Consider the following 24,357-nt stretch of genomic DNA (forward strand, 5'->3'; position numbering starts at 1 on the left):
CTTCCGTTTCCCCATACATCAATTTTTTTTTTTTGTTTCTCTGTGGTTTCACAGGGATGTATATGGGATTATGAATAAGGCATTGTGAGCCGAACTGAATGTGTTATTTAATGAACTGTATGAAATATTAAACCATGCCTGATATGAAGCATGGTGAATTCTGTAAGAAATAATATATTACACTTGGGGAGGACTGAAGATAATCAAATATAATGAATGAATTTAGAATCAGGACACACAGAGCTTAGAGAAGTTAAGTTTTGTTCTTTCTGAGTCTGAATTATATGTGATGACCGTTCAGGGCAGGTTCCTCCACCACATGTTTTCTCCTGTTGTGAATGACATTCTTGTATTTTTCCATTTAACATAAATCTATTTTTCGGAAGGCTGCTTCCACCCGAATGGCATTGGCAGATCCCATTAATCACGGTGCTCTCAATCACTCAGAATTATTTAGAGCCTCTTTTGTGTGTCTCTGGTTCTTTCCCCATTTCTGATTAATCTTAAACTAAACCAACTAAATAAATAAACCCGCAAGGATCTAAAGAACATCCCTGTGAAGATCTTATTTAAGCGAGACACATGTTGACAGCTTAGGAGCTGATCCCGTGCAGGTTGGGAAATTTCTGCTCCTGGAGGTTTCAGGAGGAGGAAAGAGGCTTTTTGGTTCAAAGCAGGAGGCTCCGCTTGGAAAGGAGCTGAAGTTTTGACCTTAGTGAGGCTCAGCCTTCTCCATTTTGGGGTCTTTTCCCTTGGACATAGCCCATCCCATTTGGTCCTGAGCCTCTTCTACGCCTGCAAGAGAGATCTGATGGGCCGCAGTGACCATCTGCCGCAGGGTGGCTTGTGCCGTCCACGTGCTATGGCCAACTGAAAGGATGGGGCATGGAGATGGGTCTACTTTGGGGCTCTACTCTGGGTTTCCATGCTAGGGCTGGATGCCAAACTGAGCCAACCTACTCAAGAAATGTGAGAGAATACTGTTCCTCTGACATTTCTGTACCTCTGCGTTTCCCAGGTGATGATTGCTATAGCAATGCCACCCCTGCCACCTGCGAGGAGCCAGCTACACCCCAGCAGAGCCAGCCCTCCAGGTGCTTCTCCAGCAAAACCCCAGTAAATCTCCAGCCAGACACTTGCATGTGCAAAGGCGCTGCTGTTTCTACAGGGAGAGCAGCGACGGTGGGAAGGTGATGGGTTTTAAAGCCGGTAGATTTAGCACACCCATGGGCTGTGCACCAAGCACATGGCAAGCAGAGCCAAACTCCTACCTGATACCTCCTGGCAGAGACGTACCTGGAGTTGAAGAGACTTGGAAACAGTTATTTCATTCCCAGTGTCACGGCCAGGGTATGCTGCAGTAAGCAAGACGAATACAAGTGTTCACGTGTTAGAGAGAGTCCTTAAAGGAAATTCCAGGATGCTTGATGGAGCATGCCGATGGCGCAAATCCACCCGTTAACCTGAGTCCTACAACTCTGTATTAGTTAGTGGTATATTTTTATTGCTGTTATTCACATCCATATTTGGGGGGCTTAGAAATATCGTATACGTGAGTCACAGACGTCACAGGCATCAAGGCCTCCCTTCTCTTTGAGGTACACAGCACCCCCAGTGCGCTGCTGTACGCGAGGATGCTCCGTGCTGCTGCTGCAGGGCTGCCCAAGGAGCCAGCTCAGCCTCAGCAAACAGTGGAGGTTAAATTATGTACTTGCCAGGTTTGGGGTATTGGGGCTAAACCAAAGATAGGATGTCAGGCAAAACCACAAGGATTGCTTTAAATGTGCATCGTGGGGCCAATCTCCGACGAAGGGTGGCTGCTCTGCCTCCTCTCCGAGGGTGCAATGTCCCTTTGCTGTTCGGCTGGCTTTGGCTCTCGCTAATAAACTAATTGATTCAGCTTGGCTATCCAGAGTTCTGAGTAATTTCAATATTGAACTTCAGCTGTAATTAATTCAGTCAATACAGTCAACACAAACCATGGGCAATGCAGGGACGCTGGCGCTGCGCTGGGCAGCTCGAGCCCCCCATGCTCGGGCTGAACGCAGGGAGGGGGACACTCTGCACAGCTCCCAGGTGGGGCAAACACCCCAGGAAAACTTGGCTGTGACGCCAGGGACTCCTATCGACTCAGAAAACACACACAGGACCCCAAAGGATCCCGCACAGATCCAGCAGCCAGCTTCATCTGAGATACCCGCACAACCCAGCTCGAACAACAAACACATGCTTCATTTGGAGTAGCAATTTTAAAGTTTGAGGCCAAATAATTTGAAATGCAACAGCTTAATAGCCCTGAAATTGGGGCAAAAGGCAAGTGCTCTCGTAGGGACCCCACGCAGCCGTACCCCAATGGACATGCCTTCCCCCGCCGGAGGCCAGGAATTGTCCCAGGCTGCCTGCAGCCAGAGCATGAGGCACCCCAGGCATCCAGGAGGGCAGGACAGGAGCCGAACGAGCGCCTGTCATGTCTGGAATATAACTCCTGAGCCACGAGGTGGGTTTTCTGGAGCCTTGTGAAATCCTGGGTGGCGGGGCCTGTGGAGCGACAGCATCGCACCTTGTTCGGAGCAACCCAGCAAGGAAGCCGGGGAGGAGGAAGGACTTCTTTTGCCGGGAGACATAAAGGCTGCTAATAAATAATAGAGGGCACTGTTATTACTTTTTTATCTTAGGAAGTCAGACCAGCTTATGAAACCCAGGCTGGAGCAGAATGCTAATCAGCAAGACTTGGCAAGTTGAAGTTATTGCTCCTGACCCACACAAGAGTTAACCTGAGCTGAAGGAGCAGAGCCTCCCTTCCCCGGCGTTTTCTGGGTGCAGAGCCTGTCTCTCTACAAACAAGACTGCTCCTACCCTGGTGCACGCCTGGCCGCCAGGCTGAGCCTCCTCCCAGTTCCTTCCCCAGTTATTGCTCCTCTGATAAATACCGAGGACACAAAGTGAGCCTTGAGATGCTGGGGACCAGTGGCTGGGGCTGAGCGTGGCACATGCGCTGAACGAGATGTGGTCCTTGTCCCACAGCAGCTGGGGACTGGCAACCCACCTACCCATTACTTAGCTGTGATGCTTCATCTCTTTGTCCTCCTTACCACACAGGACGGATGGTTTCTGGAAGCCAAGGATGGTGCCCATCATCACCAGAGGTGGTAATGACTGCCCTGCCCAGGCTCACGCCTGCTGCACAGAGCCCTGTGCTTTCTGCATGCCCTTGCTGGGGTGCCAGCTCCAGGAAATTCCTGAAATCTCCAGCAAGTGCAGCCCACACCAGCCATTAACGCTGCTTCAGCTTTCTTAGACAGAAGGGAGCAAACAGGTCAACGGAGGAAGTGCAACAGAGCAGCCACGAGGAAAGGTAGCGCAGCTCGGCAGGAAGGGATGAGCAAGGCTGGGAAGCAGAAAGAAAACAAACAACAAGCTGCTTGGGATGAGAATGTTTCAAAGTTTGATTTTCCAAAGGTGAAATATCAGCTCGCTTGCTAAAAACTCCCCATTACTTTGTCGCTCACGTGCAAAGCTGTGGGTTACAGCCCATTACTGCGCCCGGCGCCGAGACGTCAGGGGCTGAGGGGTGTTTTGCTCTGAGTCTGGGTAGCAGAACAACAGCAAAGTGCTGCAAATGTGTTTTGACTTCCATGCTGCTGTCATTTGCCAGCTCTCAGACTCCCGTGCAGGATGCGGCCCTCCAGCTCACGTGCCTTTCATCACACAGGCTGATTTCAGATAATTCCCCAAGACTTGTTTTTGATAAACTGCTATTTAAGCGTGCTATTTACAGATGCTAGAAGGCGCTATATTAGGAATCTGCGGAGAGCAAAATATTCTGTTTATTCCCATAGGAGGCACATCTGATCCTCGGCAGCGTCACCTTTGCCGCTGTGCCGGCACTGGCTGTGGGGACGGTCCTTTCGCAGCAGGACCAACCTCACTCTCCGTGCTTGGAGATGCAGCACTGGCTATTTTCACGGCAGCATCTCCCCACCGGTGCAAACAGGAGCTGCGGGTGATGCTGGCAGAGGCGAGCGCGCCGCACGGCCACTATCGGGATCACGTATAGGCTCGTAACGTCACCACAGCTAGCCTGGGGGACTGGTACCCACACCAAAGCGCTGGCCTCGTGGTCCCATCTATGGTGGTCTTATCCTCACAAAAGTCCTTTCCTGGCCCAGCACGCGCTCCAGGGACGCCCCGGGCTCCCGGCGCTGATGCTCTCAGCTCTCTCCCTCGAGACGCAGACTAATGCCAGCTGCAGGGAGACTTGTCTGTCTGCCCGGAGAAATTACAGGGTGAGTATCGAAGCGTTGTCATCCTCTGAATGATTTCGCCTCCTTCCTTTCGTAAGCACCACACACGCGAGCCGGCAGGACTATTTTTCTAATTATTAGATTTTGCTGGAAATCAATAAACAAATAAGATGATTTTTTGGTCCTGATACCTCTGTAGCTCTTCTTGCAGGGCCCAGGTATTGCAAAAGCCACCCTGAGACTCCTGCAGCGTTGCGATGGATAGCCCGTGTCTAACGCGGCTCAGGAGGTTTGCTGGCAGGTGGGGTTGGATTAAGTCACGAGTGTGAGACGGGGTTAACCATGATGTGAAGATGAAGCCCAAGGTAATTATCCATTAAGTTCTGCAGGAATTTGGGATACTGGATTCCCTGCAAGCCCCGCTGCCTCCTCAGAAGGACTCACGCGCATCTCTTGCTCTGAGAGCCGCCTGAATTGCCTCTTAATTTGAGCCCTGTCAACACAAGAGCTAAATGAAGAGCCATTTGCTATTTGAAGGAGTGCTATAAGAGAGAGGTAGGCCCTTCTCAGCGTGCGCAGCCAGGCAGCTTATTAGCGGGGCCAGCGTGCTTTGCAGCCATTGCAGCTTTGCCGGCAAGTTGGCGCACCCGCTGGCTACAGCCCGGCACCGCCGGCGCATCCCGGCACCTCTCGGTGCCCAGCAGTGCTGAGACGGGGAGAGGAGGTGAAGGGCAATTGCCACTCCTCCGGCAGGATTGGTTTTCCAAGTATTGGACTTCCTGGAGATCAACAAGTGTATAAGATCATCCTTCATCTTACTGTGAAGAATAGCTGTTCTCCAGAAATTCTCAATATGGATTAGAATATACACATATAAATATATATACACGTTAATGCTGCAAGGGGGTCTGTTTCGGAAGTCTGGCTTATCTCTTTGCTGAAGCAGTAGAAGAAAACAGTAAAAGAGAAGTAATTAGGGAAGGAGGCAAGTCATGAGCAGCGCTCAGCAGAGCAAAACCCACGCGAAGGCGCTCGCCCCGCTGTTACGGTCCCCTGGGGCTTGCTCCCGCTCACCCCGGCTACCTGGGGAGTGCCAAGTCCTTGGATTAGGAACAGGGTTTACAAAGAGACCTTGGGGGGGGAGGGGGGAGGGAAGAAAAAAAAAAAAAGGCTGGGCTGATTTAAACAAACCTGGAGTGAATAAATTAGTGGGGGAGCGGAAACGAGAAGATGGAATTACACAGGAGCCTTACATAAAAGCAGCTGACGTCTGACTCTTGCAATTAATTCAAATTGGGCTGAGCCTGGGCTTTGGGGAAGAATAACTGGTGGGCGGCAGAGAAAGTGAAGAATAAGCAGTCGTGTACCAAGCTGGAGGGTGGCGTGTGGCCGTGGTCCCTGTTAGGACTGGGTTTAATGACTAGTCAGGAGCTGTAAGAATATATCAGTGAAACTCCCCAGTTTTAGGGGCAGCTGGGGAGGGCTGGGAAAATAAAGAGAGGGGGCACAGGCAGAGCAGAGACACAGAGTGGGAGGTGTGCTTGTACCTCACTACTGGCTCCTTGCCTTACACACAGCCTTTTCTCCATTTCTCCCAAATCTGGAACAGGGACTGCCTGAGGGTGACCTCAGGGTTTGGCCATCAGGAACACAGGGGCTCTGGGCTGGAAGGAACCTCCTGGGTCACCAAGCCCATCCCCTGGCATCTCACAGGCATCATCTGTGTTGGTGGCTCAGCTCCGCCGGGTGGAAAGCGGCCCAGCGAGCCACGGCTTTCCTGGCCAGGGCCATGCTGCCGGCGATGCACATGGGGCAGGCACGGAGATATGGGAACAGGGAGGTGACCCTCAGCTGCATCTCCTATAACCTGGAAAAAGGGGACGGTGCAGTGAGCGCCTGCGAGAAGCCATTACGTGTCGCAGCTTGGAGCCAAGTGTGGTGATATAACCCACCTTGGGCAAAATACCAGCGAGCCGCCCTCAGTCCCTGAGCGCTAACACCCGTGAGGGCATTGCTACTCGTTATCTCTGGGGCTTAGGAAAGAGGCTCAAGGGCAGAGCAGCGTCCTCCTGGTGGCAAAAGCATCCCCTTGGATCTCAGGCACGCAGGGGCTCCCTGTCTCCGACAGCCCCTCGGGGTTTGCCGTCACGTTGCTGGGCTTCCCCCCGGCGACAGCCTGTTCTTCTAATGGCACTTGGTCCGCGCGCACGAGACAGCTCCCACCCATGTCAAACCTAATGCCGCTAATCCTATTAGCTTCTCTTCAACCTGCCTGAAGTGTCCTCTTTAATCCTGATCTCCAGTCCTTCAAGTGCTCTAACCTTTAGATGGCTTCTGCTCCACATAGCACACCCAGGCGTAAAACCTGCCCGTTCCTGCGAGCTGGAGATGGAAACAGGCACGAGATAATCCCGACAACCAAGAAGCTTTGTGCAGGGACAGCTAAATTTGGGGTGAACCCAAAGCTTATGAGCAAGAGAGCCCCATGGACTCAGCCAGCCTTTGGGCTGGTGCTTCAGTCCAGCTCTGAATTCAGGACAGCGCTCCTGTGATCTAACACGTTGAAGCAATCTTCTCCTGCAGTCTTTATATTTGATAATCTGAGATCTGTGGGAGTCTTTACTTCATAATCCATATATCTTGTGACCCTCTGGAAGCCTGACAACTATTTCATGCTCGGATGGCTCCTTGCTCATCTTCGTCCGTGCAAGAAGAGCGTGTCCTGACTGGCACAGGAGTAGCTCGTATTTCCATCATGCCGGGACGGTGATTAAATGCCTTCAGCCAAGCATAAGGCGACTTCAACTGGATTTGTTCTTTGGGGACTGGGAGGACTGGGAATGAGGCCAGAGAAAGTCGTAGAAGACCCCGGCCGGGTAGAGGCTGGAAAATGATGCTTAGAGGTAGGTTTGGCACCTTCAGCAAATCTCAACAGAGTCTGTTGGAGAACTGAGCTTGTCGAAAACCAGGACTGCTGACTGCTCTGGTGAGCATCCCCGGGTGTCCCCAGGGTCCCCTGGGCTGACGGGTGCCTCCTGGGTGGCCACGCCAAAGCACGGGGTCTTCGAGGCTCTCGCACCCCTCCTCAACCTGCAATGCCCCCTGCAGGGGGGAAACAGGATGGGGAAACTGAGGCACCACTGGACCCCATTGCTCTTCCTTGACCTGTTCCTGGTGTGGCTGTGCAACGCGGAGCTTCCCACGGCTCAGCCCCTGCTCCCAGCACTGTAACCCAGCAGCACCCCAGCGGCCATGCCATCCGGCACTACCCAGCCGGGTACAGTGGCTCCCCCCGGCCTTGGTGCGGGGACTTGGAGCTGTGCCCAGGCAGGATGGTTTAGGAGCAAAGATAGGTTTTGCTCTGCGAGCACAAAGCTCCCAGCCGCAAATAAAACCCACTAATAGAAAAACGGTACAAAGGGAGCCGGGCTCTTGGGGCCGGGCTGGAAGTGAGAGCAGTAAATTGGAGGATAAAACGGTTGTCGTAGCTGCTGGTCAGCCCGTATTTCACCATTGCAAGTTGCAGTAAAGAGGGAACATTTTTTTCACGGTTTCATGCTATCATTGCTAAACCTTGCATACGTAAAGAGCGAGCGTCTTTTACATCCTCATGGGCTTTTCAGTCAATTGAATGCTTTTAATACGCTCCCTTCCCCGCTTTCCTTGCTCGCGATGCTAATACGCACGCTTCCCCCTGCTCGGGAGTCAGGCACGCTGCCACCGAGATGTCTGCTTGGGCCTCCAACACCCTTCAAATGCAATAGAAATAAAGCTTTTAAGGCAAAACCATGGCTCTGGGTCCCCTTTCCTAACGTTAACCTGGGTATTTCTCCTTCGGGGACTGCTGCCATCCCAAGGTGCCTGTATCAGACGCATAGCCCCAGAGGAGAGAGCGCCGTTTCCCCAGGACGCCGGCCACGGGGTGCAGAGAAACCTCAGCACATCATTCGGAAACAGCCAGGAACACTTGGGCTACGCACAGCCCTCTGCGAACGTGACCCGTGCAGTCAGCAGCGCAGGACCAGGAGATAAAAAAATACATCATGTTTCAATATTTTCACAGTTTTCAAGCTACTGCCTTGAATGCCAGGGACAGACTCAGGGATTCTGAACCCTGTCCCCCTCCATGCTGCTCTTTATAAACATCGATAAGCCTCCCGGCGCTCCCCAGACAGACACATTATCCCTTTTGTAGCTACTGCGGATTAAGACCCAGCGATAAGTGCTTTTCCAGGGGCTGTGACAAGGATGGTTGGAAAAGCTGCCATAAGAGGTCAGGATTTTCTCCGCACCTCCCAACTCCACCTTCCTGCAGCACTGCGTGGCTCTACCAGCACGGCCCCGCTTCTGCAGCCAGACCCAGGCTCGCCGCCGGCTTAGCTGGGGGACATAGCCAAGGGGATGTGCTGCAGGACGATCACAGCAACACCCCAGCAGGAAAAATTCATTTTCCCAGCAGCAGCAATACAGTCACAGGTAGCCCAAGCTTGGACTCGTGGGAGTAGACATGAACAGGTCCCAAATTCTGCTGCCACAACCCCAAACCCCACAGCCCCCTGCGCCGGCTCTGGACGTACTTGCAAAGCCAAGGCAAATCAAAGGAGGGGAATGCCAGTAATATCCTCATACAGCAATTAAAGGAGAGACCTGGCCGTCAGCCATGCCATAACACAGAGGAGCTTGTTGCTACCTGTTTTTTTATTTTCCATGTCAAACCCCTGGCTAGCGGTGGCAGGCCTGATTAGCTCTGACATGTCAGCCGCGAGCCCCCGTGAGCACGCAGCCGCTTGGGGGGGGGCGGGGGGGGGGGGGCCAAAAGGGGGGGGGGGGGGCTCCATTTGCAACCATCCTTGTAAGGATGCGAGATTGCTGCGCAGATCAATCCCTCCTTCCCTCCCATTTCGTCCCACCTGCCAGCCCTGGTCTTAAATTCTGTTGACTTTGGTATTTCACCTAATTTCCTCATTCTTGTGAGAATAATGTGGCAAGGTTTAGCCTCAGGTGCCCTCCAAGGGCTCCCACGCTCTTGCGTGTCTACAAGCAGCTCTTGTATCTCTTAATGTAGAGATATCTGACTCCCTAGCCCTTCCTGTTCCTCCTTTCTCCATCCACCTCCTCCATCCAGACATTCCTAACCTCCTTCCCAGACCTTCCCAACCTCCCTCCCAGACCTTCCCAACCTCCCTCCCAGACCTTCCCAACCTCCTTCCCCAGAGGCCAAAGTTTGTCCAAGGTCTTTGGTGTTGACCGTTGGCCTCAGAGGAGCTGTTTCCCTGGGAAAATGAAGCATCACGTTGGCTTCATACATACATCTGGTAGAACTATGAAATATTATAAAAGATTTAGATTTATCAGTCTGGACAGATTGGCCTCTTTCGCTGTGCCTATAAAAGCTCTGAATGATGCCATCCATCAACGGGCGGACAGCATCAGCTCTGACTGAGGACCAGGCAATTTTGCGTTGCAGGGGCCAAGTGCCAATTCCTTAAGTAATCCCAGGTTTCATTAAAGAGGCAGCCGGAGGAGGGCACTGCTTTGAATTTTTTTTTTTTTAAGTCAGCTGCAGAACACTTACAAATTACTGTGGAATTGATGGTGGGTGACTCGTTAAAATTAATTATGGCCATAATTAGGAATATTCAGGAAGAAAAGCACAGGAAAAATGGTCCATGGAAGGATATTTTCTATAGTCATATTTTAAAATGAAGCAAAAATTTGCAGCTGCTTTATTAATTTAAATAATAACATATGGCTTTTTCTTGCATAGCTTCGGAGGGTTTCTAATGGAGGGAGGCTGCTAGATGAGGCATTTAGGAGGAAATCAAATAGCCTCATAAATAAATGAGTTTTCTTTTTTCAGGGCATAACCGTATTCATTCTTACAATATTCATAGAGCATCACATTACAGGGGAAAAGAGTCAGGAGGAGCCTCCGGGCTGCTCCTGCATCCTGAGGACAAACTTCTTCTCCTCACTGCCGGATCCTTGACACGAACCCGTCCTGCCCTTGCAGCCGGGCAGCTCCATGCCTGACTATGCCTGGCTGCAGTCCTTCGGTCTGCGCCTGCAGCCAGCGAGCACGACGGGCAGACGAGGTTGTGCCCATGGGTGCGTGGCTGCTCCATAGCCTCCTGCAGCGTCCCCACACCCCGTCACCCCGAGCGGGGATCTCCAGCAGCGCTGTCTGCCCACTCCAGTGGAAACTGGTGGCAAATCAATGCCACCGTGGGGTCACGAGAGCCATAGTCATGGCTTCTTCAGGGGAGGGGCAAGGTGAAAAGCAGACCCTGGGTATCAGCATCCCCACCTGCAGGTTACCGGGAATTAGGAAAACCACATCACTACTGCATCCCGCTCGCTCTGGTGATGAAGTGGCCACCGCAGGCAGCAAATGTCATGGGCTTTGCTTAGGAACGGGCACAACGTGTCCCCCAGTGCTTGCTGGCGGACCCAGCCCTGGCAGGACCACTGCTGGCCAGCAGAGCCAGGGCAGCCAGCTCCTTTGCAAACCCTCTTTGCTGGCCGCAGTGGCCACCAGCCAAACCCCCGCTGTCGCCATGCATCCCACTGCACGTCCCACTGCCCTGCGGGCTCAGAGGTGGCTGCACAGCCCAGCCTTTGGCTTAATGGCCATGCTAATTGAGAGATGCCACCACCGTGGCATCCACACTCGGGTAACACCGCAGCCGCCAGCAGCTCCAGCACGAGTTACTCTGCTCTAACTCTGAAACGCTCTGGGGTGATGAGGACACGGGAAGCCCGTTTCAGCAGAAATGTTGTCCTTTATGTCCAGACACCAGCTGATATCAAAGACATCGCACCCGCTCACGGCAGCGGCGGTGCTCACGGCACAGATGGAGCAAAACGGGCGCAAACAGAGCCAGACACAGGATCGCGGGGTCCACCTCAGCCTTCCCGCAGCAACGGCATCCCCAGCAGGGCAGGGGTCTGGATTCACCGCGTGCTCAGTTATCTTCTGCACCGAGCCACAGAGCTTATCTCACTTCTTGAACTGGTCGATGGGTCCTTTGTACCAGTGAGGCACCACAAACACCCACCCTGCGAGCACCTGCACAGCAAAGCCATCGCTAGGCTTGTGGCACCTCTCGCAGCTATTTGCTGATCACCCCGTCCCTGCTAAATTCTCATCATGGGAGACACAAGCAGGAAAATTAGACCTTTGAAGTGATTCAAAAGCAATAGAGCTACAACAAACGCAAAAGGCAGCTCAGACTCCCAAGGGATCTCCCTTTAACCAAGTACCAGCTCAGTCCAAAGCACACAAAGCCCATGAGACCCCTTCCAAAAGCTCAGCACGTTTTGGACCCCAACATTAAGAAGCCAGGTAATGGCTGAGGACCTTTTCCTCCTGTGAGACTGGGATATTTATGCACATAACAGAACAAACAGTTTGGTTTTGGGGGATGTACCTTGTTGATGAGTCCAAGACAAGCTCCTGGGAATGGTGCAAATCCCTGCAAGGCTGCTCTGAGTTTCCTCCATTGGGACACCAATCTCTGGGGAAAAAAAACAACCAAAAGTAACTTAGCACAGTAAATTAGAGTGGAGGAAAACAGCCGTGTGCTCCAGCATTCGCACCCTTTCCAGATACCAGTGCAGCATCTCTGAGTGCCCATCCCCGCCGGCCCCACAGGGCCAGTGTGCAGGGCAGAGGCTTCTGCCTGCTGCTGATTGCAAACTGCTGGAAAACTTATACCAAGAAATTGCTCTCCAAAATTTCCCAGTGCCTGGGAGCCATGAGCCCCCAACTCAGGGATGCTGCCACCCAGGTACGCCGGTGTGTGTCACGGGCCTGTCAGCCCAGGGATGAAGGTCTTGGGGATGCCCCATGTGAAGGAAGGCCCAGGCTGTGCTCCTGCACATCCCGGCATGGCAGTGGTTTCTGGACCCAGCTCCCTCCACACTGCTGCACTGAGCTGGGACAGGTCTCTGCCCCCTGTGCCCCACTGCTCCTCTGCAGAGCAGGGATGTACCCGCTGCTGCCTTGAGCGCCCGAGGAGAATTATGGACGCAAACTACAGCTCCCAAGGGATCCATGCCAAAAGGTTAAGGAATTTTAGCTTTATTTGGATTTTTCACTGGTGGATATTCAACAGAGAGAACCTGCTTTTCTGTTCTGCACGTTCCTCCGCTCCACATCCCAATTTCCTCCTGACAAAGAAATTCATTAGGAAACTTTCAAGCCAATTCCTACCACAGCAACCGGTTGAAATTGCTCAAATCCTCTCCGAAAAACCTTCTTACAATACATCCATCTAAGGCTCCCTTTGCATCCCCCTGGTAACTGATTCGAACTCGTAATGACCTATGAGCCGCCTGCCTGCTTAGTCCGGCTCTGGTGCTCCCCATACCTGTCACGGCAGAAATATATTCTCCCAAATTTATTTCCAAGCAGTATTTCTGTACTGAGGTTGCTTCTCTCAGCCACTCTCTTTCATGCCATAATTGTAGGAGAGTTTGCAAAGCTGCAAAAACCTTTCCCCATTGATTGCCCTTCCCGTGCGATGCGGGCAGGCGTAGGAAAGGAGGGATTTGAGCAGAGAGCACCCACTGCTATGACAGGAGTCGGGTGATGTGCTGGACCCATCCGGATGTGGAAAAGCAGTGGGAGATCCAGCATGACCATGAGGATGAGGAGGCATCACTGACCATGCTCAAACCATCGTCCCCAAAGGACTGCGCGGTGGCTCATTAGCCACAGAAGAAAGGGCTAATTTTAGGTTGGGTGGCAATTAAAAAGCATTGTATTATCCTTCCTGTGCTAAAAGAGGTTGTCAAAATCTTTGGGTAAACCAGCAGTTAAATGAGGGGCTGACGGAGAGTTACAATAAGGAAAGACAATGGCATCATTATATTGGGATTTATCTTCCCGAGACAGGATTGTCCTCATTATTCAGGAGCGGTGTACCCAAAAGCCACTAATACAGCGCTCTCCCAGGATGCAGATAAATCCCAAACCTTTTGAAGACTTTTGAATGTAAATGCTCCGCAGCATTCAAAGTGCCCTTTGATTTCAGCATCCACATTGCTCATGCCAGCACTGCTGGGCTTGCTGGAGGTTAAACGGGCTTCAGGGACTTCATGGTCCAGGCCAGCTGGGACCAACGTCTTGCTGGGACAAGGGGGCCAGGCTCCTACATTGGATGTGTGTTTGCATCAGCTCAGGAGAAAGCTGGCGAGTCCCACCTGCATGGGACCCGGCCACCCGGATTGCGGCGGCCAGGATCAAACACCCACGTGGGACAGGATCAGCTCTGCGTGACGTGGAGGCTCTCAATTCAGGGCAGATCAAGGGCGTTTGGCAAACTATCTTCTAAAGTGCAACAATGAAGAAAATCGGAGGAATCCAAGCAGGGGGAGAGAAGTTTGTAGGATGACACCAAACCTGCCACTGCACCCCTGCAAGCTTGAGGGGGGTGGGAGGCAAGGGAGGGCAGCTCAGCTCCTCAATGTTTTGTAGCATAATGAAATCGCATTGACCAAAAAACCCTCCTTCCCATTCATCATGCAGAAAAAATCTATGCTTCAGAAAGAAGTAGGACGCTTCCTTTTTTAATGCTCTAAAATAACAGGGTAAGTGTTCTATTCAATCCATAGATGGGAGGTGCCGTGTTGCTTCAACCGGTATGCTTTCCCCTTTAGCCTGCCCCCCCCCCAAAAAAAATCCTGATAAAAGCCTTGAGTGTTGTTATAGATTTGGAAAGGCAAATCAGTCCGGCTGTCCTCTGTGAGGTGGAAAACATGAGTTTTTCTTTCTGCATTTAAAAGGGCTTAGGGGGCACAAAGAGTGGGGCCGGCTCCTGCCTCCCCAGTGCTGAAGCTGCTGGAAAAACTCCCCCCCCCCCCCCCCCCAGCCTGCTTTTCTACACCTTCAAACGGGCTGGGATAGAACTCAGAAGCCCCTCCTAGGAGAAAGGACATGGTGCCTGCTTCTCAGCCTCCTGGTGGGAACCCATTTCCTTCAACGGCACCAAAGGTGCCCGGTCCCAATGCTGAGGCTCAGCCCGTTTCGCCCCCATAGGTCTGCTGCCCCTTGGAGCTGCTGTTACACGAAAGCTGGAAGAGGAGGGGAGCCCATCAGCATCATTTTTTAAGAGGTAGAGAAACCACAAGAGACTTTTAGTGTGGGGAACGTAGAACTTGTAAGATGGGAACATCCTGCCCTGCCACCAGGAAGGCAAACCCAAGAGCACACGGAAAGTGGGAACCGCCTGCAAATCTCTCATCTCGCTGAGGTCAGGGTAACTTTCAGTAAGAAAAAATACATTTATGGAGGGCTTCAAGATGACTCCTATGAGATGGATTTGCAGGAGGCATGCAGGGCGAGACGGGGGAGATAAATTAGAGCTTGGGATTGATGAGGTTGTTTTCACTGATGGAGCTTTTGGAGCGCAGCACTGCCCATACAGCCCAGCGCTGATGAAGGCGTTTCTCTTGCAGTAGCTGGACTTGGGGCATTTGTCTGGGCTTTGAGAGTCCAGAATGCAGCAGATTTGATGATAAAATCTCCTAACCACTATCCCTGCCTCCTCTTCCTCTGACAAACCGCCACAGCAAACTGTGGCCATCGCACTGCCAGCGCTGAGTGCCAGGTCCCCATGTCAGCTCACGGAGACCTCACAGCTCCTCTGGGCTCAGCATCACCCAACACCATATTCACCCAGTAACAAAACTCTGTGGTTAATTTATCTGACTCTGCCTCGGGATCTTCCCCGGAGCAGCGCAGGAGCACACAGCATCCAGCCCCAGCATCCTGCTGCCCGGTCCCCTGAGCCATGCAGCATCCAGCCCCAGCATCCTGCTGCCCATCCCCTGAGCCACGCAGCATCCAGCCCCAGCATCCTGGTCCCCTGAGCCACGCAGCATCCAGCCCCAGCATCCCGCTGCCCGGTCCCCTGAGCCACGTAGCATGGTGTTCTCTTCTCCAGACTGTTTATCTTAACAAAATCATTTAATATTTGCCGGTTTCTATTTTGCCGTTCAGGAATGAAAACCTTTTAAATAAATATTTAATGACTCTTATTGGGTGCTGGGATGATAATGGGGCTGGTAGGCACACGGAGCCACGCACCTGCAGATAAAACCTGCAGCAAAATGAGGTCTCTGTTTTATTGTTCCCGATGTTATAAAGATTGACTCTGCTATTAGAGCTTCCTGGAGGATTTCTCCAGGATAAAACCTCCGACTAGCAGAATTTAATCAGTTAGTGATGAAAAATAAATTTCAGGTGGCAGCAGCTTTTAAATAGGTGCAACTTACTTTCTGAAAACATGGTATCTGCTCTGCTAATAAACCATCCTGCAGCCACAACCTGCCCAAAGCCTGTCAACATGCAGCAGGCATGGTGTCCCCCGTAACCGGCCCAGGGGGGTTGCAAGTGCCCTGGTCCATCACCCCATTCCCTATGGACAAGCCAGAGCAGATCTCAGCAAAGCTGTCCAGCCCAGGCACAGCAAAGCAAATTGGCAAGGAATTAATTAACAGCAGTTTGGCACTATGCAGGCTTTAGGTATAGCATGCTTGGACAAGAGAAAAGCATTATTTTAGGGTAAAACCAGTAGGGCTAGGTTTTTTGGGGGGGAGGGGGGTTGCTCCATCCTCAGCTCTGGGATTTGGCGAGGGCGCAGCCCCTCGTCTCCCACCACTGCCAGAGAGAGGTTTCATGCTCAGTGCAATTTGAAAAGCACAATCCCAGAAAACAATGTTGGGAAGGGGAGGCGGAGAGCTTAAACCCGACAGAGGAGCAGATTGAGGCTGGCGGAGCAAGCAGCCCCGGCCGCGCCAGATGCTCCCGCGGGCTGGGAAGCATTTTAGCTGCTGGCTTCCCAACACGGCAGCTTTGAGCTAAGGGCCCTGGCAGCCTCCCACCCGGAGGAGAGGCTCCATCTGCCCCCGGGCCCCACCAGGGACCCTTGTGGCAGCCACTGAGCCATGTGAGGGTGGGGGGCTCTGCCCGGGGCAGGCTGTCCCAGCGGGGGCTGAGGGGCTCCCCTCCTTTCTCCACTCCATCCCTGGCTTAGCCGAGTGAAGTTCAGCTATTACACAGTGTCAGGAGATGAATTACATGAAATTATAATTACATTACCCTTGCCTGCTCCGGGCAAAATGCAAAAGGTCATCTTCCCTCCCCTTGCTGCCTGATCTTTAATATGTTAGGCCACTTACAGACACTGCCATGACATTTACAATAGGTCCAGAGGGAGATGCTGCACAGGCACTTGCACGTTTCTCCTCTTCCGAGGGACTTGATTTGGGTTGGGGACAGCCAGAGCCACACTGAGCCCCTCTGCTTTTGGAGAGGGGGTTCAGCACCCCACTGGCACAGTGAAGCCAGCCAGGCACGCCGTTTCTTAAACCAGAGGGGCTGCAGGGTTTTTGGGGGGCAGTCACCCCAGCACACGGCAGCTTTCTCATCTCTCCGCTTGGAAACTGCTGTGATTTCAGGAGCAGCGATGCCTGGTGGGTGTGAGGTGCTGCCGGCAAGGCCAGTTTGCAGCACAGGAGAGCCCAGACCCACGCAGAACATGGGGCTATGCACCCCAGAGACCTCTGCGGGGACTTTCACCACTCTTTCACACCCCCCCCAAGATATATCGGGACACCTGATCGCCCTCTACAACGACCTGAAAGGAGGCTGCAGTGAGGTGGGGGTCGGCCTCTTCTCCCTGGTAACGGACGATAGGACGAGGGGGAACGGTTTGAAATTGCGCCAGAGCAGGTTTAGGTTGGACATTAGGAAAAAATTCTTCCCCAAAAGGGTTGTCAGGCTCTGGAACGGGCTGCCCAGGGAGGTAGTCGAGTCCCCATCCCTGGAGGTATTTAAAAGAAGGAGAGATGATGTGCTCAGGGACATGGTTTAGTGGTGGGATGGCAGGGTTAGGTTAACGGTTGGACTCGATGATCTTAAAGGTCTTTTCCCACCAAAGTGATTCTATGATTCTATGATTCTATATCCCTGCGGATAACTGCACCATTGAAAGACTTTAGGTACCTCTCAAAGACACGTACGAGCTGACACGAAGGTCACTGACTTGTATCTTGCTACAAGACGCAGCACCGACCACCTCAGGCAGGTTTTGCCACCAGTGCCGAGCACCCGCTGCCGCGGAGCCTCAAGCCAGCACCGGGGGTCACTTCGGGCACGCCTGCGAGACCCCAGCACGCAGCGACATGGAGCAAGGCAAGGCACCGACCCCATGGGTTGGGGGGTAAGGGCTGCCTCGCGGCGCAGAGCACCCGTGCTGCCGCGAGCGCGGGGCTGGGGTCCCGAGGGGGAAGACACGGCTCCCGGGGGCACAGCCCGCCCCCGCAAGGTGAGAAGCCAATTTCCTGCCTTTCACAGCAATTTTCTTCAACTCCGATGGCTACAAGCTGCTCCGCTGATTGTAAATAAATACAAGGGGAGCTTGGCCCAAAATAGAAAGCAGAGAAACCTCCCTAGCTCAATAAACTATAATAAGCACTTGCAGGCAGAGAAACTGTAATTTGCAGGGCCAGCTCTCCCCGCGGGATGCAGGGCTGGCCGGGCTCCGGCTGGCTTCCCTTCATCGCGGTCTATCAAGGAGGAGAAGAGGGGGGGCCCAGCCCCAGAGCGGCTCCCCCGGGCTGTCCCCACCAAGGCTGCGGGCTGGAGGCTGGTCCCTGCCCAGGGCCATGCTGGGAGGCAGGGCTGAGCACCGCCGCGTCCCCAGGGGTCTCCTCCGCCATGCATGTCCCTGCCCAAAGCCAAGGGCATGTCTGATTTACAGCTCCCCACACGGAGACACCCACGCGTGGCACAGCCCTTGCAGAGGGCTCAGTCATGGTTATTTCTTCAGGCACCATAAAAAATACATGAATCCAGGCAAAATGAGTGCTTGCATTTGCACCCCTTCTCCTTCCCCCCATCCTGCCATGTCTTCTAAGGCCAGGGCTCCTCCCCATACCAGGAGTCCCCTTGCTCCCTGCAGGGTCACCCCTCTGCCGGGAGACACTGGCAAGTGTGTCACCATCCCCCATGTCCCCCAGGACCTGTGGGCAGCTCTGCCCCGGGGCACCGGCAGCACAGGGAGGGACAGGAGGTGTGCGGCTTTCCGTGCACGGAGGCTCCCGTGGGAGGTTAAGACCACAGGCAGGGATTTTCCAAGGCAGCCAACAGATTTGTGACACACCATTTTAAAACACAAACGAGACCTCAAACTCAAGCAGCCCCTGAGCTCTCCGTTATCCCAGCTAAGGAGGAGAAGAGATGCTGGCTGGGCCAAGGGCTGGTGCTGTCCTTCCTGTGAGGACACAGACCCAGCTCCTGCACAGCCTAATGCAAAGCCAAACTTTAAGACCCAAACTCCAACCCAAAATAAAGGCTATTTTAGATGGCAGGGGTGATTAGCCGTGGGAACAAGTCACCAAGAGATGGTGGGATTCACCATCTCTTTATTTTCCATCAGGTCCCAGCGTCCTTGTCAGCCAGGACCTACTTCAGCCAAGCACGTGTTGAGCTACTGGTCCTTCCTGGAGGAAATCTATGAATCTCCAAAAACCCAGCAGCAATCTAATGGCTACCAAGTCTCTGGGAAGGTCTGCAGATCCAATTCCTGCTTGGTCACTGCTGTGCCTGTCTGCAAACAGCTGCTCCCCCCTCAAAATGGATGCGGCTCTTTTAGGTGGCCTCTTAAAAAGCCTGGAAATCAAAGAGCTCTGCCAGCCCTGTCCCAGCAAACCCTGGCTAACAGCCCTCCAGCTCCTGAATGCGTGAACAGTCAGGCAGCGGGGGCCAGCTGGCTCCTGCCAGCCCCAGGGGTCCCACGCTGAAGGTACCACGCTCAAGGGCTCATGTGGGTCAGCACGAGGTGCCAGGGCAGAGAGGAGCAATCCTTCTTGTGGGAGATGCTCTTGGGCAGAACCCTGAGCCAGGCACACAGGGGAGCGAGCCCCGGCTGAGGGGTAGCAGGGATGCGAGGGGCTCGGGGCGGGGGGGGAGCGGTCCTGGGGGCTAAACCGAAATCCTTTGGTGGGGAGATGTGTTCTCAGCTTGAGCACTGTTGGTCAGGATTTCTCATTTAAAGGGTGATGGAGATCGCACGGAGGAAGGTGTCCCCTGCTGAGCACATGCCCTGCCTGCATGGACATTTTCTCTGCAGCTGCCCAAAGATCCAGAAAGCGAAGGTGCACGAATCCCACCAATGAGGAAAGCTGGGTCCCTCCAAAGATCCCTACCTAGAAAGCCTTTTTTGTGGCTCAGAGATGCTTTCCAGCTCTAGGGTGCTGGGGGCTTGGAGTGGGTGACACCACTCACCCAGCAGGTCCTGGGGAGCAGGGGCAGCCTCCCGGGTGAGAGCTGGCACCCCGTGGCACAGACTGCCTTTGCAGTGACCTCCTCCTCAAGGACACGGTCCCCAAGGGACACCTGGCCCCAGCAGACAGGAGGGAGACCATGTTCAGGCAGCACTGCCAGACCCACGGGATGTCTCACAGGGATGGCACCAGCAGGGAGGCACCAGCAGAGCGTCCCCATCCCAGGCTCTTGAGTGACAAACACAAGCTGGCGAGTGACTTGCCTCTCAGGGGCAGCCTTAGGGGTGAACCACGGGGCTGGACGTCCACCACGGTGCTCCATGCATGGCTTCACAAGAGCACCTTGCCACCACGGTGCTCCATGCACAGCTTCACAGGAGCAGCTCATGGCCTCTCCCTGCTTTCAGTGCTCATTGCATTTGGGAGAAACAACATTCTTTCATCTTCTGTGGCTCTCTGTGGTCCTGCCGTGCTCCCAAGGGATTTTGTGGTCCCACAGGAAATCTGTGCTAGCCCGGCACAGTATTTTTAGCTGTTCGACTGTACCAAGTTCCTTCGAGCTTATGGTTTGCTGATGTTGCTCTCCTTTAATAACCTGTAACAGGTTTTCATCCTCTAAGATAAGACCTTAGTAGCAGCGGTTTGCCATCGTATCAACAGTATCAGGCATTCGCCTCCGCTGTAGGTACACAGAGATAAAGATTTCAGAGTCCTTTGAGCTACCATGTAGACCTTTCCACAATAGTAAATGGCGATATTTCCATTCAGTAATGTATTTATATCTTCCCAGTGAGGTCAATAACAGAGTATCCCTTGAGCTGGGAAAAATGATGAGTGATGGCTAGTAATTACAGAGACCATAAGGCAACAGTGAATCTAATTTTGGCATTAAAAATCACGACAAGCACCTCCATTGCCTATTTTATTTGCTAGCTTGGACGGTGAGGTCCACCGCTGCGCAAGGGATGGACGTCTGTACACAGGGCACGTTTTGGGCTTGGTGGAGTCTAAAGCAATTAACTGCTTTTGCCTCTATCAGTTTCCTGGCGTCGCGCCTGACCTTGCATACGATTCATCTTCCTCATTTGTGTTAGATGTTTGCAAGTCATCTTGCTTTGAGCAATGTAGGCTGCGGCGGGGATTGAAATGTCTGATATTACCATCCTTCCCCTCTCCCTTACCACTGAGGCCGCCGGAGCGCTTTCAGCAAGCGTGGTTTATAGCTGCACACTGCAAACAAGCAGTAAGAGCGCACTCTGAAGATGAATTGCATGGAACAACTCTCCAATGAGGTGCATTTTGCATTTCAAACACCATCACTCCAAATGCCCAGCTGTCTTTGCCAGAGGAGTCGATAGAAAAAAAATTTTTTTCATTCCCATTTCATACCAATACCCTTGTTCGTTATTTCAGTTTTAGAAATCCAACGCTTTGCCACAGCGGTAAGACTTTCCCGCCCAGGGTTTCCAAACGCAGGATGGAGGAAGCCAGCAAGAGCTCCGGCAGGTCTGCAGACAACGAGGCTTAAAAGCCAGGCTGCTCGATTCCTGCCACTTGTTTGGAGAACTGGATTAATATAGTGAGATTTCGGTAAAAAAAAAAGCACAAGGCTTTATTTCTAAAGTCATGGCATATTTTCAGCTTTTTGTGGTATTTTTTCCTACCTTTCCCCCAAAGTCATAAGGGCCATGACACCGCTTTTGGCATGATGCAGAATCACAGAAAATAGGGCTGGAAAGGACCGCGAGCATCGGCCCTGCCTCAGCGTAGGGTTCTCTCTGTATTATTCCCGAGAGATGTTTTTCCAAACTCTTCTTAACTACTTCTAATGGCAGGAACCCCAGAGCCTCCCCAGGCAAAACAACCCAGCACTTAATTGTCCTTACTGTTACAAGATTAGAAATCTCCTTCTCCACAAGTGCAGCGCTAATTCCCATCCTGAACCTCTGCAGACTGAACAGAGAAATATTCCATCACTTAGATCGTTAGGGAAAATACCAGCTCCTATTAGATCAAGGACAGATTCCTGCAGAAAGTCACTCAATCCATCCTTTCGTCTGACAGCAAATCATTGACTTCTCTTGTCTGGTTTCCAACCACGTTTTGCACCTCTCCCACGGTAGTTTTACGGAGACCAGCTTACGAACCTTGTTAAAAGGAATATTATGTGAAACACAGCAAAATCCTAGCAAAGCCAAGCCATCTGACATCTCTGGCTTTTTCTCAATCCAAAATATTTAGTCTCATCATGCAGGGAAATTAGATTGGCTTGACACCTGGGGGGGTTTGCCTTTTGGGGAGGGGATTCTTTTTTTTTTTTTGATGCTTATAAATGATATGTTTCTGGTAACTGAATTCAAACCAGTTAAGAGTATGCTAATAACAGTAATGCAAATAATTCTCCCTGCCACCTCCTTTTACCTCCCTGTAAATACAGATGCTACCTTTGACAAGCTGACCATGAGCCAGCAGGGTGTCCTTGTTGCCAAGAAGGCCAATGGCATCCTTGGGTGCATTAAGAGGAGCGTGGCCAGCAGGGCAAGGGAGGTTCTCCTCCCCCTCTGCTCTGCCCTGGTGAGACCCCATCTGGAGCACTGGGTCCAGTTCTGGGCTCCCCAGTTCAAGAAAGATGAAGAACTCCTAGAAAGAGTCCAGAGGAGGGCAACAAGGATGATGAGGGGACTGGAGCATCTCCCCTATGAAGAGATGCTGAGGGAGCTGGGCTTGTTCAGCCTGGAGAAGAGAAGGCTGAGAGGGGATCTCATCAACACGTACAAATATCTTAAGGGTGGGTGTCACGAGGACGGAGCCAGACTCTTCCCAGTGGTGCCGAGCACCAGGACAAGGGGCAATGGGCACAAACTGAAGCAGAGAAGGTTCCAGTTGAATATGAGGAAAAACTTCTTGACTTTGAGGGTGCCCGAGCCCTGGCCCAGGCTGCCCAGGGGGGCTGTGGAGTCTCCTTCTCTGGACATATTCAGCCCCCGCCTGGATGAAGTCCTGTGCCCCCTGCTCTGGGTGGACCTGCTTGAGCGGGGCCTGGGTGAGCCCCCGAGGTCCTTTCCAACCCCTGCCATGCTGGGATTCTGTGAATGTCCCAGAGCATTGTAACAGCCCCAGGATGACTTCTGCCAGTTCCTTGACTAACCAAGAGTGAACTTCTGGCTTTTGGTCAGTTTGAAAATGTTTTAATTTATCTGCAACTGATCCTTATTGCCCTTCATTATCCCTGTTGGCTGCACAGCGTTTCACACCCTGAGCTTCCTGGTTTCGTCCCTGCCTGCCCATGCCACCCAACTTGCTGTTGGGACCATGACCCAGCTTTTAGTCCTTGCAGCCTTTCCTCCTCTCTGCCAGGTCAGTGACATGCTAGAGCTGACCTGAGGCAGCCCCTGCTCCATTTCCCATCCTTCTGCTTCCTAAGGTTTGGATGGCTCTGCTATTTGCCCACAAAAAGACGTGCTTCACCTTAAGGCACACAGGTCAGCAGCCCCACAGTATGCAACCATTTTTACCCATTACTCATAGCTTTTCAGTAGGTCCCACATCCCCTTATTCTCTAGCGCTTACAGCAAGCCCGCACATCCTTAATACACATAGCAAAACCATCTCCCTTTTCCTCTGTTTCTCCTTCCAAGACAAGTTGCTCCCTGTTTTGCCACCATCCCATGCACAAGAATTATTTGGGCTTGGTCATGGGCTACCCAGCTGGGCTGTTAAAGAGCTTTCCTGGAGATCTCCTTGCCCCTCTGCTTGGCTGCTCCTTCAAAGTCTCTACAAAGTGGACTGACGTTACTTCACCAGGCTTATGGTGAGAAGCTAAGCCACAGAGTGAAAAACTGGTTGGCCAAATCCAAGAACGCAACCCCTGAGTCCTCATTTCCTTAGAGCCGCTGTCCTTAGGTGATTAATGCCACCTCAGGAGCGGTGAGCAATCCCCAACACGGTTTTTGGTTGTAACCTCCTCCTTCACTCCTTACCAGGCAAGAACACACCACTAGATGGAAAAGCACGGTACGAATTTGCAGCTCAGTTGCTGTGGTCCTTCTTCTGCCAAGCCAGTCAAACCAACAAATCACTGTCAAATATATCTTCTTTCCAGCGCCTGGTCACATTGACACATGCAGAAGATATTAATTCCAAGCATCTCATCATCCATTTCAGTCAGGAGAGATCAAAAATAGTGTTTGCTACAGGAGGTTCGTGGCTGTGACAGGTTTTTGCTTGATGAGTTAAGAATAGGTGCTCGCAGGATGGAGAGAGGAGGAAGAACAGCTGAAATCGGGGGGCTTTGTGCAGCTGCACGTGAAATCCAGCACAAGCTATCGCTGAAGCACGCTCTACCGGGGGACGTAGACAGCTGGGACATAGCACTAGGATCGTATATTACAGCTGGCAACATTACAAACAACTAAAGGACAATTGTCCTGACATTTTTTTATGGCACATATAGTTCTTTTTAATAAGCGTTTCTTTCATAATTGCATCTGTTCCCCAAAGGATTTACTGCGGATTAGGAATCCCATGTGAACATGGGGAAGCAAACTGTCATTAATTATGCTCAGCTTGCTCAAGGTGTGCTGTGGGTAGACACAGAGGGGCTAAAGATGAAAAAAAAATTAAAACAAGGTAACTGGGCTGGGTTTTTTTCCAGTGGTGAAGCTCTGAGGAGGGAGGAATCATTCAAACCCCCAGTCTTCCCGGGCAGTTGGAATAACTGGTGTGGGCTTCCTATCCTGCAGCATCCAAACGTGTCCGGTTGGAACAGACCAGCCAAGTTCAGCGGGACGGCGGCCTGCCTAAAGCCGAGCATGGCGGT

This window comes from Egretta garzetta, unplaced genomic scaffold (assembly GCF_000687185.1).
Source record: "Egretta garzetta isolate BGI_Z169 unplaced genomic scaffold, ASM68718v1 scaffold60, whole genome shotgun sequence".
In the NCBI taxonomy this organism is placed as follows: domain Eukaryota; kingdom Metazoa; phylum Chordata; class Aves; order Pelecaniformes; family Ardeidae; genus Egretta; species Egretta garzetta.